The following is a 19,783-nucleotide window of genomic DNA, read 5'->3' on the forward strand; positions in this document are numbered from 1 at the left end:
CTACATTCTTTCCAGTTGTGTCCACTGACAGGACATGTTATTCCCTTCACAGATTCTGCCTCCACTCTTTTTGTATTTCAATTTTCATTTTAAATTACATATTGAAAGGACATTTTAGATACCAGTAATGCTAGTCACAATAACCAGAAAGTGATAGGAGTTACAATAGAATATAAAATTAGTCGGATGTCGATTACCGTCAAATCAAAAATAGTGAGCTTGCTTTGAGGTGGACTCTTTAAAGTCACGCCTAAGCATTACATCATGCTTTGTATCTTCAGGTTAAAAGAGATCAATTGAGCACGAGGTGGTTACTTGTTGCGTGGTTTTCAAAATGGCTGTACCGTACATTGAAGTTGTTACCTCAGAGGTTTGCAATTTTAAACATTTTATCGAACTTATCTGTTATTATAACTGGTTAAGTTTAGTAGAAGAACAATGTTGCCTGATCATTGCAGGATTATTATGATTATGATTTTCTTCATTGATAGGATACTTAGAAATTATTCTCACACGATGCGAATAACTCTAGCCTGCCATTGTTTACAATGTAAAGGTAACGGAAGTGTACATAATTAACTGTTGGTAATCATTTTCTGTTGATATACTCGTGAACGGTCTTCTTTCTGCTTAACCTTATTAGAAATCGGAAAGTTCTAGACTAGAGTGACGTAAATTAAATCAAAGATATGTCTTGTCTTTGTGGCAAAATTTTAACTTTTAAACAGTTGTGCTTGCGCAGTGAAGCTTCACTGTGTAAGGTTTGTCTCGGTGCCTTCATATCTTATCAGCCGTAGAATCTACTTAAAGTTGCTGCTCATGGTTAGTGGTCATCCAGTTTTTGAACGGAGCGAGCTGTGCAGTTTACCTTCTCGTGCCTTCTGGCTCGATGCACAACTTGCTGCCAAGGAAGCCATGTTGAAAGCCTTCATATTGTTTCTATTAAAAGTTCCTTCCAACTGCAGTTTCTGGTAGAATCAAACTTTTTTGTTAATCTAAAACCACATGTAACGGTAATATTTTGAATGCGATAAGACTATCATGGGTATAAACAAATTAGCATATTTTGGGTGTATTTTAAAGTAAATAATTTCTACAGTTATTACATGAAAACATTACTATTTTTATGTTGTCCTTATCTTAAAATTCTTAAGGGACTGTGGCAATCTATTGCCATTTCAAAGCGCAAAACCTCTGAAGAGCAATAAGTGCCTTCCAATTTATATCAACTTAATCATTTATTTTGAAACTTGTTTGGAATTACCTGAGTCTACACAGTGATATTAATCAGAATCTCATTGTATCACTCTTGAAAATCTTTTATGTTGATGTGGTTAACACTGAATCAGCAGCTGCATTTGGTGAATCTACCGTTCGTGTACACTGGCAAATAGTGAAAACTACATTGCCCAAAACTTGCAGGTTTATGCTAACAAAGAAAATAAAAAAGGAACTCTTCAAACACTTTAGTAGCATGTGTTTACAGAATTGTAGAAAACACACAGGGAACTATTTTTAATCAATTGTTAAAATATTCTTCTGCGCCCTATCAATTCTCATTCAAAGCGGTCGAATAATACTGAGAATATCTTCAATGATACTAAATTGTTTCACTGCTTTCATGGTTAACTATAGCTGTATTAATGCTTTTGTTGTTATAAGTTGTGGTTTTTTTTTAACAGTACCTAGGGTAGCTTAACTTCCGCCAATGTTTACTCAACATTTTCTAGTCAGGGTCAGTGTTGGTGACCCATTCCTGCTCCCTTTCATTCTGAGAAAAAAATGTTGGCATAATTTAAGAAGTCAGCGTAAAGTCAGGTTTTGGTCTTAATATCATAGCACAGTGCATTTAAACCAATAACCCATATACAAACCTTCCTCATAATGTGGTTCACTATCACTGGTTATAATACCACAGCGGCAGAATAACTATAATTACTTACTTTGGGAACAATCCACTAAGAGAGGAACAATGGAGGAGTGATTTTTCTTGGGCAAAGATGAAGAACAAAATGCTACTGTGGTAATTGTTATATTGCTTATTGCTGCTGGAATAATACTGATCTGGAATAGTCTAACTCTGTACCTGAGCCTGACCATCACCTACAAATGGTATGAATAGTGAATGGTTTCACATACAGTAGCTCTATTGGGTTGTTGTGGATATGTTTGCCAGCTACAAAATGGTGGACAGCCACAACTAAATCCAGGTCTCTAACCAAAACTCTAGTTTGGCCGCATCTGGAGTATTGCATATCATTCTGGTAGACCCACTATAGGAAGGATGTCAAGGCTTTGGAGAGGTTTACCACGATGCTGCATGGATTAGAGGGCATGTGCTAGAATGAGAGGTTAGACAAACTTGGATTGTTCTCTTTGGAGCGGCAGATGCTGAGGGGAGATCTCATAGAGAAGATAAGATCAAGTGAGGCATATCTAGAGTAGATAGAGAGTATCTTTTTCCCCAGAGTTGAAATAGCTAGTAACAGAGGGCATGCACTTATGGTGGGGGGGGGGGGGGTTATAATTTCAAAGAAGATGTGAGGGAGGTTTTTTTTTAGAGAGAGTGGTGAGGGGCTGGAATGTACAGCTTGAGATGGTGGTAGTGGCAGATACACGAGGGGACTTTTAAGAGACACTTAGATAGGCACTTAAATGTGAGGGAAGTGGAACGATATAGACATTGTGTAGGTAGAAGGAATTAGTATAGTTGGCCATTTGATTCCTATTTAATTGGTTCAGCACAACATTGTGGGCCAAGGGACCCGTTCCTGTGCTGTATTGATCTATAATCCAGCATATGTCCTGCGCTTATATAATTGGACTTAAGAATTATTGGTTCAGAATAAATAGTAGTTTTAAATTCACTCTGAATTATCTCCATTTTATTTATACTGTATGTCTGAATTTAATAACCTTTGATGGAGTAATGAATATTCATGATATTCATTATGTGACAAAATATGTCAGTTACTTTGATAAAAAGCAACAAACTTCACACTGAATTAGGAGCTTAGTGCAGGTTAAAAAAAATCATTATTTCTAAAAATTGTTTTGACGATAGAGTTAAACCAAACTAAAACCCAGTCAACTAAGAGCAGACAGTTACCAGTTGGTGCTTCTCTCAAGTAAACGGCCATCACTAAACATAAACCAGAAATTAAAAGTTACAAATCTGTAACAGAAATGAGAATCAAAGAGTTATGTTTATTTTCATTAAACACAACTGAATTTAATATGTTCTGTTTGGAAATATGTTAGAAAGTTAACTTTCACATCCTAAAACTCATTAGGGAAAAGACCTTGGTTAGATTTATGCCGTTGAATTCCATAGCTTAATATTTTATTGGACATCACTGAGCTTAAAATGGGTGAAAATTCAGATCTGTGTATCACTGCCTCATTCTGAAAATATCGCTTTCACAGAGCTTCTGTCTTATCGTGGTCAAACACAGGATTGCTCCTCAGTTAGTGGGTCAATCTGATGGCAAAGAACTTTGTCCTAATTAGAATAGTTTCATTGATCTTTTCACAGAGTCTGCTTTTGATTTAAGGAGCAGAATATGACATTGATACTTTCAACCATTAAATGTATTTTGAATAAATTCAGCATCGCTTTAAGAATTTAAAGAATAAATTTTTATCTTGCCACCCAGAGTAAATTGGTAAAGAGGCAATTGATTTTAATGGACATGAAAACTGGGCATTTTCCATAAGGGGCGGCCATTTCAAAGCATCCATTTTAAAGTCCAGATCAAAATGAAAATCTTCCCCGATTTATTATTTACTGTTCTCTTCATAGAAACATAGAAATCTACAGCACATTACAGGCCCTTCAGCCCACAAAGTTGTGCTACTCTAGAAATACTCCAAGTAGATTTTGGATTCTATATTGGGTTGTGAGATCCAGAAATCTGATTCTGATCATCTGTTGTCATAAAGTGGTGTGCTTTAAATACTGCTGTTGGGTAATCTGTTGATGTTGTTACCGGAGAGAGACAGAGAGAAGCAGGATCATGATATATTATTACTACATCTGTCAAAACGTTTGAATATGGCCTAAGTGCTGAGAGAGAGACATTGAAGCAGGTCAACAGTTCACTGACTTTAATGAGAACTGTTGTAGAATTTAACGGGAAAGAAAAACAGCAAATACTAGGCTAACAGGGCTGTTAATTTTAAAACTCTGGAACTGCAAGTTAATGCCAACACTGCTACTGGAAGCAATAACTGATTTCTAAATGAATACTGCTCCTTGACAGCGTCAGTTGAAATGGTATTCTTTCCCAGACAAGGGCAAGGGGAAGTAGGGAGTGTAAATGTTGCTGTGCTTTTGGTCAATTCTCGACAAGACCAGAATAAAAAGGAGGGAGTTAAGTACCACCATAATGGAACACTAATTAGCTGGAAATATGCTTGGTCACAGGCGCAATTGTCGAACCTGCTCTGCGGCACACAGACCCTGCAGCAGTGTTTGTGGTTGTGACAACGTAAAGTCTGTCCCTGCATAGCGGTTCACAAAAAGTGGACCTGCACCCAGCGATCCAGAACTTCTTCCCCTCCACCATCAGATTTCAGAACAGTCCATGAACCCACAGATTCTATCATGTTCTTCCTTTGTCTTTGCACTTTGTAATTTATAGTAACTTTATGTCTCTGTATTTTACTGCTGATACAAAGCAGATTTCACATCATGTAAATCAGTGATAATAAATCTGAATCTGAAACAAATGAGAAGATTTTGTTACTGCACTGAGGAGCAAATGTGATTGATCCACAAACCTCCAAACTAGTCTCAATGGGTCAACCTACCATCTTTCTGTACCATAACAATTTGGTAATTCTACAAGCACATGCTGCTAAAGAGACTGAATCATCTCCAGGATGATACTTAAAAACGAAAGTTGGATCAGCCGTGATGAAATGGGGAAGCAGACTCAATAGGCCAAATGGGCTAATTTTGCTCCTATACCTTATGGTCTTATGATCTTAACCACAGTTGTCTTGATTTTTAACCAGTGCTAGGTGTGTATATGTTAAAGTGACATCGTTCTTTGTACCCCGACAGAAACCTGTGCAGCCTGTTGATGATCCCTATGGCACAAATGCTGAAATTGTTTTTGGGAATTTCTCTGTCCCACTAGTGGACTTATATCCTGAAAGCATTAATCCAGAGTGAGTACACATTTATATTTGCTATATATAGGGAAGTTGGGATAAGTACATGGATAGGAGGGGTATGGAGGGCTATGGTCCATATGTCAATGACCTATGCTCCAGTTATCCTGGACATGATCCAGGGGCTAGGCAGAATAACAGTTCTGGACAGACAAAATGGTCAAAGAGCCTGTTTCTGGACAGCAGTTCTCTATGACTTTGAAGGTTCCTTTACTATCAAAGTATGTATACAGAGTACAACTCTGAGGTGCATCCTCCCACAGACAGTCATGAAACAAAGAAACACTATGGAACCCGCTCAAGAAAACATCAAACAGCCAACGTGTGAAAAAAGAACAAATTTTGCAAACAGTGAAAAGCAAGTGAACAGCGCATAGAATATCAAACATCAAACCAGTACTATTCAGCTTAGCTCAGCTTGGCACCGCGCCACTAACCAATGCAGGCCACAGGGTTACTCTTTGCTGAAGTGCCCCAGTCCACACCAATTGCCACATTCAAACTGCTCAAAAACAGCAAAAGAGGACAGTAACCAGAACCCAGGAGCACATGTAACATGAATCTCAAAGTGAGTCCACAGCCTCGCCTTCGACATCTACTGTTTCAGAGACATATTCTGCAAAATACATAAAAATATGTAACCAGATCTCAAGCATCACTTCCTGCTCCTTGGAATTTGCCTTACACATGCGTGATTCCCTCTTGAGTTTCCAATCCTGTTTAACAGAAAATCTCAAGGGGTGAAAGGCTTCTCCTGATGGAGGCAAGGGCAACAGTAACATCCAAAAGGAACTGGATAAATATTTGAAAAGAAACAAAACTGCAAGACTCTGTAGAAAATAGAAAATTGAGAATTCAGGTGATTGTTTCAATGAGTCAGTACAGGCTCAATGAAATGAATTGCCCTGGACTCCAAAAGTTTTTGATTTTATGACACCTTACACAGAACATAGAACAGAACAGTACAGCACAGGCCGTTTGGTCATTGTATTTTCTCTTTCTTTAAGCATAATTAGGCCATTCAGCCCATTGAATCTGCTCCCCATTCCATCATGACTGATCCCCCCTTCCCCCCTTATCCTTTGGCACCCTGACTAATAAAGGACCTATCAACCTCTGCTTTAAATATGTCCAATGACATGGCCCCCACAACCTTCTGTAGCAATGAATTCCACAGATTAGCCACCCTCTGAGTAAAGAAATTCCTCTTCATCTCCATTCTAAAAGGATGTCTTACTATTCTGAGGCTGTGCCCTCTGGTCCCTGACTCCCCACTATAGGAATTATCTTTTCCATATCCACTCTATCTACACCTTTCAATATTCATTAGATTATGAAGAAGTTTCATCAATAAATATTTTAAACCACTCCACAATCAATATAATCCTTAACTCCTACGTAGCCCATAACCCTCCATTTTTTTTCATCTAAGTGTCCCTTAAATGCCACTTCTCTGAAACCAATGGTGAAAAGATCCTCAGAACAAAATATTTCACACACACTGGAAATATTTGTGGAATTTGGTTGTCTGGTCACTTCTGTCCACATCCCCACAGGGTGGGATTCATACAATGACATTAGGACATCAGAAGTTATTGACATCTATCAGTTCTTTGCAAACAACACACAAGGAGATTCTCCAGCCATTTCACAGTTATTTCATCCACGCAACACTTGAAATGGAATCTCATTTGAAGTTTGTTAATAATAGTCGATACAATAGAAGTATTTCATTTATCTTTTAGAGAAACAAAATTTGGAGTTCCTGAAAGTGGAGAACAGAATTCTGTTTCTGTGGTTGGGTAGTGCAATACGTAAGTGATCGTTTTTTGACATTTTATCTTTTACTAATTTGCCGTGGTACTTTTAATGTCACAAAACGTTGATAATGTTGAAAGACTCAGAGAATGGCCTAGTTATTTGCACAAGTTATTTCAATAAGAATGCCTCCATTGATTAACGGAGGGTGAGATTTTGGTGCTGTTTTGCTTATTCTTTCAATGAACGATAATGCGTACAGTGAGTAAACATTGCGGGTCTTAAAGAGGAGTTTTGGGGCTGAAATCTGCTCTTCTGCTGGATGCATTAAGCCATCCAGGATCCTGCTAAGAGGAAAATGGAACCATCTCCCCGAAAAGTTTCTGACAGTTGTATCACCATTCACGGGACAGAGGTGATCCTGTAGATTACGGCTCCCTCACCACTCCATTACAGTACTTTGTCCACTTCATCTCTTGAAGCAAAAATCACAAAGTGTGCATGAATTATTAATTTCTTCCATCAATAAATCTGACTTGTGACAGTGTTAGCCCAATCCCATTGACTGGAATGCACTGCTGAAAGTGAATGCCTGAAATAATATCCACAGAGAATATGTTGTTGTTATTATATCATTTTCAATTTCTTTCAAATCAGTTAGTGCATGCCAGAGCAAACACGTAGTCCCTAATTTTAGCGCCAGTCATTTGGGAAAGCCTAAAAAAATGGCAAATTAAACACTGGGATTTGTACCATCTGGTCCCATTTCCTTTCCATCTGTTCTTAATATTACATAGAAGATAGAAAGTACAGCACAGAACAGGCCATTTGGCCGATAATGTTGTGCCAAAGCAGCTAAAAAAAATCAAAACCAACAAAACACCAATCCCTCCTAGCTACACCATGTCCATATCCCTCTATCCTTCTGACATACATGTGCCTATCCAAACGTCTCTTGAAAGCCTCTAATGTATTTGCATCTACCACCACACTAGGCAGCAGATTCCAGGCATTCAGGACCCTCTGAGTAAAAAACTTACCCCTCATATCCTCCTTGAACCTACCCCCTCTCACCTTCAATGCATGCTCTCTGGTATTAGACATTTTAACCCTGGGAAACAGATACTTTCTGTCCACTCTATCTGTGCCTCTTATAAACCTCTATCAGATGGCCCCCTCAGCCCCTGGTGCTCCAGAGAAAACAACCCAAGCTTATCCAGCCTCTCGTGATAGCAAATGCCCTCTGTAGCAGGCAGCATCCTTGTAAACCTCTTCTGCACCCTTTCCAAAGCCTCAACATCTTTCCTATAATGGGGTGACCAGAACTGTATGCAGTACTCCAGATGTGGCCTAACCACAGTTTTATAAAGTTGCAAAATAACTCTACTTAACTGCTCCTTCTACAACTTGGCATGAATTATTCGTTTTTGCAAAGCATCTTGGTTGATGTTCTATGTTGAAAGGACTTAAAAGAGACTGGATGAGATTCCATCACCTTTAGCCCTTTGTTGCCTCTACCCATCACCCTCGAGCCTCTGTCACTATTTCTACACTCCTCTCTTCCATCTGCCTGAATGACCTTCATCACTTGCATCCACCTATCACTTGCCAGCTCTTGCTCCACCTCTTCCCTCCACCTTTCTTCATTGGTTACCTCCCCTCTATCTTTTAGTTCAGATGCAGGTTTTCAGCCGGAAACGTTGACTGTCTATTTCCCTCAGTAGTTGCTGCCCGCCACATTGAGCTTAGCCAGCATCTTGTTTGTTACTACAGATTGCAGCACCTGTAAACTCCTGTATCTCACATAAGACAGTGCTTGCTATTGTGAACATATGGAGAACATAACAGAATTAGGAAATCTAAAGTCTTCCTCCAAATAAACAAGGTCAAAATCAGCTTTACACTCAAGTACCTTTTGTACACTCAATGGCCATTTTATTAGGTACACCTTTGCACCTGCTCATTAATATCTAATCAGCCAAACATGTGGCACTAACTCAGAGCATAGAAGCACGCAGACAGCGTCAAGAGGTTCAGTCGTTGTTCAAACTAAACATCAGAATGGGAAAGAAATGTAATCTAGGTGACCTTGACTGTGGAATGATTCTTGGTGCCAGACGGAGTGGTTTGAGCATCTCAGAAACTGCTGATCTCCTTGGATTTTCATGCACAACAGTCCCTATAATTTAAGAGAATGGTGCAATAAACAAAAAAAAATTTCTAGTGTGGGTGGCAGTTCCTTGGATTAAAAAGCCTTGTTAATGAGAGAGGTCAGAGGAGAATGACCAGACTGGTTCAAGCTGACAGGAAGGTGACAGCAATTCAAATAACCACACGTTACAACAGTGTGCAGAAAATGCACAACATGTCAAACATTGAAGTGGATGGGCTACAGCAGCAGAAGACCATGAACATACACTCAGTGGCTGCTTTATTAGGTACAGGAGGAACCTAACAGAGTGGCCACCGAGTGTATATTTCTATTTGGACCCTGTCTTTGTAGAATTATTTACCTTCCTCATTTGAATGTCATGACCATTGAGTCATACTGTGTGGAATTGGGCCAATTGGCTCTGCTAGTCCCTGCAGTCTAAGTAAGAGCTTCCTGTGTTTACAAGTATCCCAATCTGGTATGTTTCTTAAATGATTGCACGTGAAACAGTTCCGAAACAAAACAATTCAGCTAGAGGAAGCCTCGCTTCTGAGAATACAGGAAGAGTTCCAACAATGGGGAGCTGCAAGAGCTAGGTTCATTAAATTAATATCCCTTTTTAACATTTTCTCCACAATCATCTGTTATATGCCCACAAGAAGATGAATCTCAGGGTGACACTGGTGATATGGTGACACATCATTAGCATGTACACTTTTACTGCCAAATGTCAATCATATACATCCACAAATTAACATGAACCTTCAGCATCTATTGCCTTCACTGATCAACATGTCCTTTGTGATGACTTTACCGTACACTGAATATCTTTCATAGCTGTAAGCATACTTTTGTGCTTCAATTTGTTTGAAAAGATCCAAGCACAAGGCTGTTTGAAAAAAAAAATCATGCTGCTTTGTACTTCCTGTCTGGGTAGCACTGAGACTTCCTCGCTGACAGATAAGCCTGCTTCTCGCCCTGCACCCTACTCACCCTGACCCCACTTCCTCCACCACCATTCCCATCCGTAGTCTCACTCCCTTTTAGAATATTGAACGTAGAATATTATAACACAGTACAGGCTCTTTGGCCCAGGTTGGTTGTACCTACCTTTTAACCTGCTTTAAGATCATCTAACCCTTCCCTCCTACATAGCCCTCCATTTTTCTATTGTCTTTGTGTCTAAGAATCTCTTAAATACCCCTAATGTATCTGCCTCTACTACCACCCCTGGCAGGGCATTTCACACACCCACCACTCTATACGTAAAAAAACATACATCTGACATTCCCCCTACACTTTCCTCCAATAACCTTAAAATTATGCCCCCTTGTATTAGCCATTTCCAGCCTGGCAAGAAGTCCCTGGCTGTCCACTCAATTTATGCCACCTATCATCTTGTAAGCTCTATCAAGCCACCTCTCAACCTCCTTCCCTCCAAAGAGAAAAGCTCTAGCCCGCTCAATCTATCTTCACATGGCATATTCTCTAATCCAGGGGCATCCCGGTAAAGCTCCTGCGCACCCTCTCTAAAGCTTCCATTTATTCCTGCATGAAGCGGTAAATCTTTGCAGCAGTTCATCAAAATAAATATCTGGAGCGTCAATCAAAAAAATTCACACTGCCATAGTTTTTCTCTTCTGTAAAATGGGAGGATGTTGAATGTGAAGTAGAAGCAAAATTCTTTCCCTTTTACTCTGGCAATAGCCTGGCCATCTATATTAAGACCCTTTCCATTCAACGAGATGAAACAAGATTAGGAGAAACAATTTCATTATCAGTAGTTTTCTGACCCTCATTTCATCCACCCAGTTTTCAGGCTGATCTACAGTATATCCTTCTGTAACTTTAGACAACCTTCCTCGCTATGATAACAAAATCACAAATGCAAGCTCATACATAAAGAAATGTATGTATAACAAAATTATAATTAAAAATACAATGTGTGGCTTGGTGGGAAAAGCTCAAGGAGTTACCTTCAGCACAGAACATAGAACGGTACAGCACAATGTTGTGCCAAACCAGTTAAGTTAGTAATCAAACAGCCAGCTAAATTAATCTCTTCTTCCTACACTATGTCCATATCCTTTCATCTTCCTCACATTCATGGCCAGTGATACTCACCTCTACTGCAATGAAGTGCTTTGAGAGGTTGGTCATGGCTAGAATCAGCTCCTGCTTAAGCAAGCACTTGGACCCACTGCAATTTGCCTATTGTCACAATAGGTCTACAGTGGATGCAACCTCACTGGCTCTCCACAAGGCCTTGGGTCACCTGGACAATAGCAATGCCTACATCAGGCTGCTGCTTATTGACTACAACTCAGCGTTCAACACCACCATGCCCTCAGTTCTAATCAATAAGCTCCAAAATCAGGGCCTCTGTACCTCTCTCTGCAACTGGATCTTTGACTTCCTCATTGGGAGACCAGAGTCTGTGCAGATCAGAAATAACAACTCCTCCTCACTGACAATCAACACTGGCGTTACTCAAGGAGGTGTGCTTAGTCAACTGCTCTATTCTCTCCACACCCATGATTGTGTGGCTGGGAACACAACCTGAATGGACAATGAACCCATGAATATTACCTCAGCATGTCTCCTCTCTTTTTGTATGACTTATCTAATTTATTTTTTATATATATTTCTTATTGTAATTTATAGTTTTTATTAATATGTGTGGCAATGTTCGGCTGCTGCAAAACAACAAATGTCATGACATATGCCAGTGATATCAAACTTGGTTCTGATTCTGCCTTACTGTATCTAAACATCTTTTAAAAGTCGCTAATGTTTCTGCCTTGACCACCTCCCCAGGCAGTGCGTTCCAGCCACCCACCACTCTCTATGTAAAAAACTTGCCCGTCACACCTCTTTTGAAATTACTCCCTCTCACCTTAAAAACACGCCCTCCGGTATTAGACATTTCAACCCTGGGAAGGTATAGTCTGTAATACTGTATCCATGCCTCTCATAATCCTATGAACCTCTATCAGATATCCCCTCAGCCTCCACCGCTCCGGAAAAAAACAACCCAAATTTGTCCAACCTCTCATTTTAGCACGTGGCCTCTAATCCAGACAGCATCCTGGTAAACATCTTCTGTACCCTCCCTAAAACCCCGTCATCCTTTCTATAATGAGGTGACCAGAGCTGTATGCAATACTCCAGATACCGCCTAACTGGAGTTCTATTAAGTTGCAACATAACTTCCTGACTTTTGAACTCAATATTTTAACAAATGAAGGTAAGCATGTCGTATGCCTTCACAGTCACCCTATCAACCTGTGTAGTCAGTTTCAGGGAGTTATGAGCTTGGACCCCAGGGTCACTCTGTTCATCAACGCTTTGACCGTAGCAGTGTACTGAGTGAGGGTGAATGGGATGTGAATACTATCTCAGCACCATTGCGACGTCAGCACTTATGCCAAGTGCAGAGAGTCATCACCAAAGGGGCGATTGAAAGATCTTCCTCATCATGTTCAGAGTGCAAAGGCTACTGTTGACACTACAGTTGAGATTAACATGATTGCACTAACGGGGATGTCAGTCACTAGATTGCCTTGTACTATGCTGTTGGCCACCAAACATTTCATTTCATTGAAGATATCCCATAAATGCAATCAGGCACTTAGTGTGAGTTACATAGTGTCCGTGACACTATTCCCTCTAAGCTGTGCGAGTGCGAGGCCGCGCAGTAACTGAAATGCTCCCGTGCACACAGCCTTTGTTGCCACATAGTTTGAATTGTCTTCACGCTTAGACATTAAAAGTGCCACGCAGTTTTCAGGCCGTAGAAAAATTTCCTCCTCAGAGCAATGATTGGTCTACACAACTGTGTAAAAAAAAATATGAGGAAACGTTGGTCCATGATTTTCCTTCGGGATCCTCAGCCACCTCACTTGCCCATGTGCAGCAGAGTTCAAGCACACACAGTGCTGCCCATTGTTGTAACTGCCACTGGTGGGTTTCTGGATCATGTATGTAAAGGCCCACAACTGTGATGACATATACCTACCTTGATATCAATTTTACCTTGAACGTTGAACTTTGGATTGCTTTCACCACCGGCTGTCAGGACTGCCTTACCCACCCAGAATGAGGAAACTCCTTAGGTTGTTGCCCTCTAACAAAAAAACTTGTACTTCTTTAGCATTTCCCTTTCTAGGCACAAAACCCCAAGATAAGACTCATCTATTACTTGGTTCACAATCTTTGCCCCATACCCACACCTATGCACTGAATCACTGACCCAACCTGATCGTACTCCAACCTGTCAACCGATCCAGAAACCTCCCCTGACTACAGCTAACAATGGCCCCTTTGACTGAGTCCATCCCCTTACTTACTGCTGTCTGACATCTAGTGTTATCAGCACCAACAATCACTTCCACTGACTGCCAATTGCCTCATTACTGATGCCAACCTCAACTTGGCATCCAATTGCTTCCTGACGCATGATCTCCAGGAGCTAACCAATGCCCAACCTAATCAGCTGACTCCTTCAATAAACACGTTCACACAACTTTACATGCCCATTGACCATACATACCATCAGATACCCACTTCTGTTCCCCAACATCCCAGCTCCCAGCCCTCTTCTGCTGATTTCATCCCAGACTTAGCTCCTTTGCATCCTTCCTAACAATAAATAGATTTTCAGCAGTTGTTATTGATTCCCGTGCACAAAGAAAAATATTTTCCACCTGGGGGTCCTACTGAATATCAAGCAATACCATAGGCTTAATAACCTGCTGAAATTCAGAGGGGTAAGGCCATCAAACAAAAGAGACACAAGAGATTCTGTAGTTGCTGGAAGTCTGGAGCCACACACACAAAATGCTGGAGGAACTCAGCAGGTCAGGCAGTATCTATGGAGGTAAATAAACAGTAATGATTCAGTCCCAGTGAAGGGTCTCAACCCAAAATGTCAATAAATGTTACCTGATCTGATGAGTTCCTCCAGCATTTTGCATATGGTGTTCATCAAACAAAATACCTTGGGTGAAAATGCTTGAATATTGCTGAAGTTGAAATGATCGCATTGACAAAGAGGATGGAGTGACTTCACCAATGGTGAAGTTGGACTCATCGCACCAATACAGATCTTGGAATTATTACATTAATGCTGAGGTCAGAGTGATTAGACATAGAATCCTAGAGAATCAAACCTCCATATTGGTGTCATCACACCAACTTCAGCTTTGCTGCAAGAAGCTGCCCTCTTGGTGGTTGCAGCCCGAATACACATGATTATGGGACATCAATGACTGCATTGGTGCTGCTTCCTGCACCCATGCAGAGCTCATCCATTTCATCAACTTTGCCTCCAACTTCCACTCTGCCCTCAAATTTAGACCTCCCTCTCCTTTCTCAATCTCTCTGTCTATCTCTGGAGACAGCTTATCTACTGATGTCTTTTATAAACCCAAGGACTCTCACAGTGACCTCAGCTATACCTCCTCCCACCCTGTTACCTGTAAAAATGCCACCCCCTTCTCTCAACTCCTCCGTTTCCGCTGCATCTGCTCTCAGGATGAAGCTTTTCACTCCAGAATGAAGGAGATGTTCTCCTTCTTCAAAGAAAGGGGCTTCCCTTCCTCCATCATCAACACTGCCCTCAACCACATCTCTTCCATTTCGTGCACGTGTGCTCTCACTGCATCCTCCCGCCACCCAGCTAGGGAGTGGGTTCCTCTTGTCCTCACCTAGCACCCCACCAGCCTCCGTGTCCAGCACATAATTCCTCATAACTTCCATTATCTCCAACAGGATCCCACCACCAAGCACGTCTTTCCTTTCCCCTCCCCCCCCCCACTTTCTGCTTTCCACAGTGATCACTCTCTACACGTCTTCCTTGTCCATTCGTCCCTCCCCACTGATCTCACTCCTGGTGCTAATCCTTGCAGCAGAACAAGTGCCACACCAGCCCCTATACCTCCTCCCTCACTACCCTTCAGGGCCCCAAACAGTCCTTCCAGGTGAGGTGACACTTCACCTGTGAGTCTGCTGGAGTCATCTACTGTATCTGTTGCTCCCAGTGTGGCCTCCTGTATATCAGTGAGACCTGATGTAGATTGGGAGACTGTTTCGCCGAGCACCTACGCTCTGTCCACCAGGAAAAGGAGGATTTCCCAATAGCCACCCATTTTAATTCCACTTCCCATGCCCATTCTGACATGTCAGTCCATGGCCTCCTCTACTGCCACACTTACCTTAGCTTGGAGGAGCAACAGCTTTTATTCCGTCTGGGTAGCCTCCGGCCTGATGGCATGAACAGCTATTTCTCAAACTGCCCACCCCCCTTCACCATTCCCCATTCCCTTTTCCGTCTCTCAATGTATCTCCTTACCTGCCTATCACCACCCTCTGGTGCTCCTCCCCCTTTTCTTTCTTCCACGGCTTTCTGTCCTCTCCTGTCAGATTCCCCCTTCTCCAGCCTTGTATCTCTTTCACTGATCAACTTCCCAGCTCTTTACTTCACCCCTCCCTCACTCCTGGTTTCACCTGTCACCTTGTGTTTCTTCCTCCCCCCACCCACCTTCTAACTCTGACTCTTTCTTTCTCCTGTACTAATGAATGGTCTTGGCCCGAAATGTCAACTGTACTCTTTTTCATAGATGCTGCCTGGCCTGCTGAGTTCCTCCAGCATTTTGTATGTGCTGCTTGGATTTCCAGTATCTCCAGATTTTCTCTAGTTTGTGATTATGGGAGACCCCTGATTCAATCCTGAAAATATGATCCCTTACTCATTATTACTACTTTGTCTCCTGCAAAGGATTTGATGGAAACAGAAGTCATTGACAACCAAAAGAAACTGGAAAGAACTTGAAGGAGATACTATTTAACTATTTATGGTTCTATTACTATTTATTATTTATGGTGCAACTGTAACGAAAACCAATTTCCCCCGGGATCAATAAAGTATGACTATGACTATAAAATTATATAGAACTCAGACATCCCACCTCTCCCGGAACTTCCAGGAGTCTTCCACATATTAATAGTGGCTCCCTGATGCCCGCAAATTATATACAATATCACGGAAATCAATTTTTTTGAGAGCGAGCGAGAGAAAAGCAAGAGAGAGCGCGAGAGCGACCACGAGAGAGAGAGAGAGCGCGCCATGGCAGAGTGTGCCAAAAAATATAAAACGTACGTCACCCCAGACTACACTAAAGTGTACCCCTGCCTAATAGGGGTCAAAATAATGACAGTGTTGTTCGCTGCATTGTTTGCAACAGTGACTTGGGGGGGTTAAGACTGTAAAAGACATGTTGAGGTGAGTTTAACAGGTGTCATTCGTTCATTAGCATAGCTAATGTTATTTAAACTAGCTGGCCAGCTGCTAAGGAGCTACTCTATTGCAGACATCCCACCTCTCCCGGAAGTCTCCCGCAAATTGATGGTTCTACCTCCCTGAAATGAGTTTTAGCAGGGTGGGATGGCTGAGAACTATGTTCACATAGTGGGAGTGGCGGGATGGGGCTGATTGGATTGGTATCTTAAGAGCTGGCCTAAAGATAATGGGTGCGTCAAGCATCTTCCCACTTTGCCTTAATAACTCCATAACTCTATGATCTCGATTAATGTTGAGGTCTGATTAATTATAGAAATCAAAATCGAATCTGGTGAACTATTTATAAGAAAACTAACTTGATCTTTCTGTTATAGGATGCGTAACAGATGACATTGGAAGCTTTTCTATCTGAAGACAAGATGCTTCATCAAAGCACGTTGTAGCACTTACAAAGCAATGAATATGCAAACTTCTAGTTCCTTTAGCTCATTTTTGTTCAATGTTTGTTTTTATTTAATTTTAGAAATGGTGCTTTTCCTTTATGTTGTATTGTAAAATTACAAAACTTTCTTAAATATGTTATAGCTTGATATTCTTTATATTTAGTTTCTGTAAATTACACTTGCAAAAATTCACTTTGAAATTATTGAAACATGTTGACTGAGACGGAGGTACTGTATAATGGAGCAGGGAGTGTGAAGAAGAGAAACTTGCAATTCAATGCAGCTTTTATGCATTGGAGTGGCAGGACACAGAAAATGATGATCATGAGAAGAGGGAAAATAGTAAAGGATCTCTGGACCCTGACAACCTGCCAAATTGCTCTCATAAAGCCATAAGACATAGGAGCAGAATTAGGCCATTCAGCCCATCGAATCTGCTCCACCATTTCATCATGGCTGATCTATTATCCCTCTCAATGCCATTCCCCTGTCTTCTACCCATAAACTTGAGTACCCTGACTAATCAAGAACTTATTGACCTCCACTTTAAATAGACTCAATACTTGGTCTCCACAGGCATCGGTGGCAAAGAATTAGAAGTTCACACAATCCAAATTCCTCCCAAGAATGGAGAAAATGCCAAGTCTGGGACACCAAAGGAGGGTATAAGGGGAATCTTGGCTGAACAGGATACCTTACAAGAAAATCATTGATATCTTTATTCAAACACTCTGTAATCCATGTAACTGGAACGTCACTGTTCAAATGTGGTGATATCTGTTACACATATCCATTGATTTGTATATGACTGTAGTATTCATGATCCTTCAGTGAAGTGACACCCATTTCAATGGAGAATAATATAGCAATAGAAGATATTTGAACTCCATCCTGCCCCGCACATCTCAATTTCACCTCATTGCTATTTCCAGCACTGGCTCCACTCTCCTGCCAAGCCTGCTATGTTGTCACCAAAATATTGTCAATGCTTGTGTTGGTTACAAAAACAAATGAAGCATTTCACTGTAAGTCTCAATGCGCATGTGATAAATAGAATGAATTTACATGAATCCTGCTTTCCTTATATTAAAACTTCCACCAGTGTCTGTTTTGAATGTACTCAGTGACAGACTGCACAGCCCTCTTAACAAGAGAATTCTTAGGATTCACTACCCTCTTGGTGAAGAAATGTTCTTTGTTTCAGTCTAGATAGGCTGTCTCTTGATTTTTAGTCGGTGACACCAGTTTCAGACATACAGCCAGAAGAAACATTGTTCGATCTCCCTGCCAAGCCCAATAAGAATATGGGGTATTTCAGTTCTTAGGCCTCTTACTTCCAGAAGGTATAGCCCAAACTGCTTAATCCCTCATTGTAAAACAGTCCCACCCTTTCCATCCCAGAATCAACTTTATGAACGGTCATCGCGCTTCTCCAAGAAAATCCTTGCTCAAGTTGGGAGGGCAAACCTAAACATTATATTCCTATACACTTTCACCAGAATCTTATGTAAGTGTACTACAATTACTTTAATTTTTATCAAAATGAACATCTGAAGTATTAATACTATAGTAATTATTATCTACACTATTGTACCAATTGATGTGTGAATATGTGTATTTAAAATAAATAAAATTTGGATTTCACTTTGACTTTAATGATGCTGTCTGTAAATAACACACACACCGAGTTCCAGTACGGTATAGGCAGCACAGTAGTGTGGTGGTAAGCACAATCGATGTACAGTGTCAGTGGTCATCAATCAGAGTTCATTTCCCGACGCTGTCTGTAAGGAGTTTGTACGTTCTTTCCATGACCGTGCAGATTTCCCCCAAGTGCTCTGGTTTCCTCCCACATTCCAAAGATGTACAAGTTAGGTTTAGTAAGTTGTGGGCATGTTATGTTGGCGCCAGAAGCGTGGCAACATTTGCGGGCTGCCCAGCACAATCGTTGCTGATTTGACTTGATGCAAATGAAGCATTTCACAGTATGCTTTGACGTACTTGAGACAAATAAAGCTAATCTAGTCTAATCTAATTCCAGAGGTTCCAATTAGGTGAGGGTGACCAGCCTTGACATGAAGACAGCATTTGGACAAGTGAAGCACCAAGGATGCCTAATAAAACTAAAGTCAATACACTCAATGCCCACTTTATTAAGTACCTCCTATACCTATCAAAGTGACGACTGAGTATATGTTCATGGTCTTCTGCTGTTGAGACCTATCTGCTTCAAGGTTCATCATGCTGTGCATTCAGAGGTGCTCTTCTGCACACTACACATGCTTATTTGAGTTACTGTCGCCTTCCTGTCAGCTTGAACCAGTCGGGCCATTCTCCTCTGACCACGCTCAATAACAAAGCATTTTCACCCACAGAACTGCTGATCAATGGATGTTTTGAGTTTTTTGCACCATTCTCTGTAAACTCTAGAGGCTGGTGTGTATGAAAATCCCAGGAGATCAGCAGTTTCTGAGATATTCAAACCACCCTAGTACTCAAATACATAAGGCATTGACTGGCGACAGTTTGGTCCTTTGAGCAGTGGCTAATCAGCGATTGGGATTGATTGGTAAGAACAAATTAAAATAAGTCAGGGGAAGAGGAGTGGCCATCTTTGGAGTGGACAGTGTTAGAGTGAGGATTTTGAGGCTTTAGCGCTTCGAGGCTTCGGTGAGAGAAAGTGAAAAGCTGTAGGTAGATATTTTTCCATTATTTATTTTTTGTTTTCTCTTCGTATATATAGAACAGTAGGAATGCCAAGCAGAAGAATTGAAAGCTCTTCTTGCGCAAGTGGGAAGACAGGGAGACCCCCAGTGCACCTAACAACTTCACCTGCAAAGAGTGGCTCTGGCAGCAGCTTCTAACAATCTGCCTTCAGGAGCTGGAGCTGGAACTGGATGAACTCCGGATCGTTCGGGGGAAGGGGTGGGTGTTGATAGATAAGACATTTGC

The 19,783-nt window shown here is 41.1% G+C and overlaps 1 long non-coding RNA gene across 1 annotated transcript in view; it reads left to right on the forward strand.

Annotated features, from left to right (window-relative positions):
- Positions 1–18,475, forward strand: part of LOC140187685 (uncharacterized) — a 61,203-nt gene extending 42,728 nt beyond the window's left edge. The window contains exons 2-4 of the long non-coding RNA XR_011883137.1: positions 5,069–5,175; positions 6,924–6,992; positions 16,763–18,475. This is a non-coding gene — a long non-coding RNA (uncharacterized lncRNA). The remainder of the gene's footprint in view (positions 1–5,068; positions 5,176–6,923; positions 6,993–16,762) is intronic.
- Positions 18,476–19,783: the final 1,308 nt, after the last annotated feature.

Source organism: Mobula birostris, chromosome 25 (assembly GCF_030028105.1).
Source record: "Mobula birostris isolate sMobBir1 chromosome 25, sMobBir1.hap1, whole genome shotgun sequence".
NCBI classification, from domain to species: Eukaryota; Metazoa; Chordata; class Chondrichthyes; order Myliobatiformes; family Myliobatidae; genus Mobula; species Mobula birostris.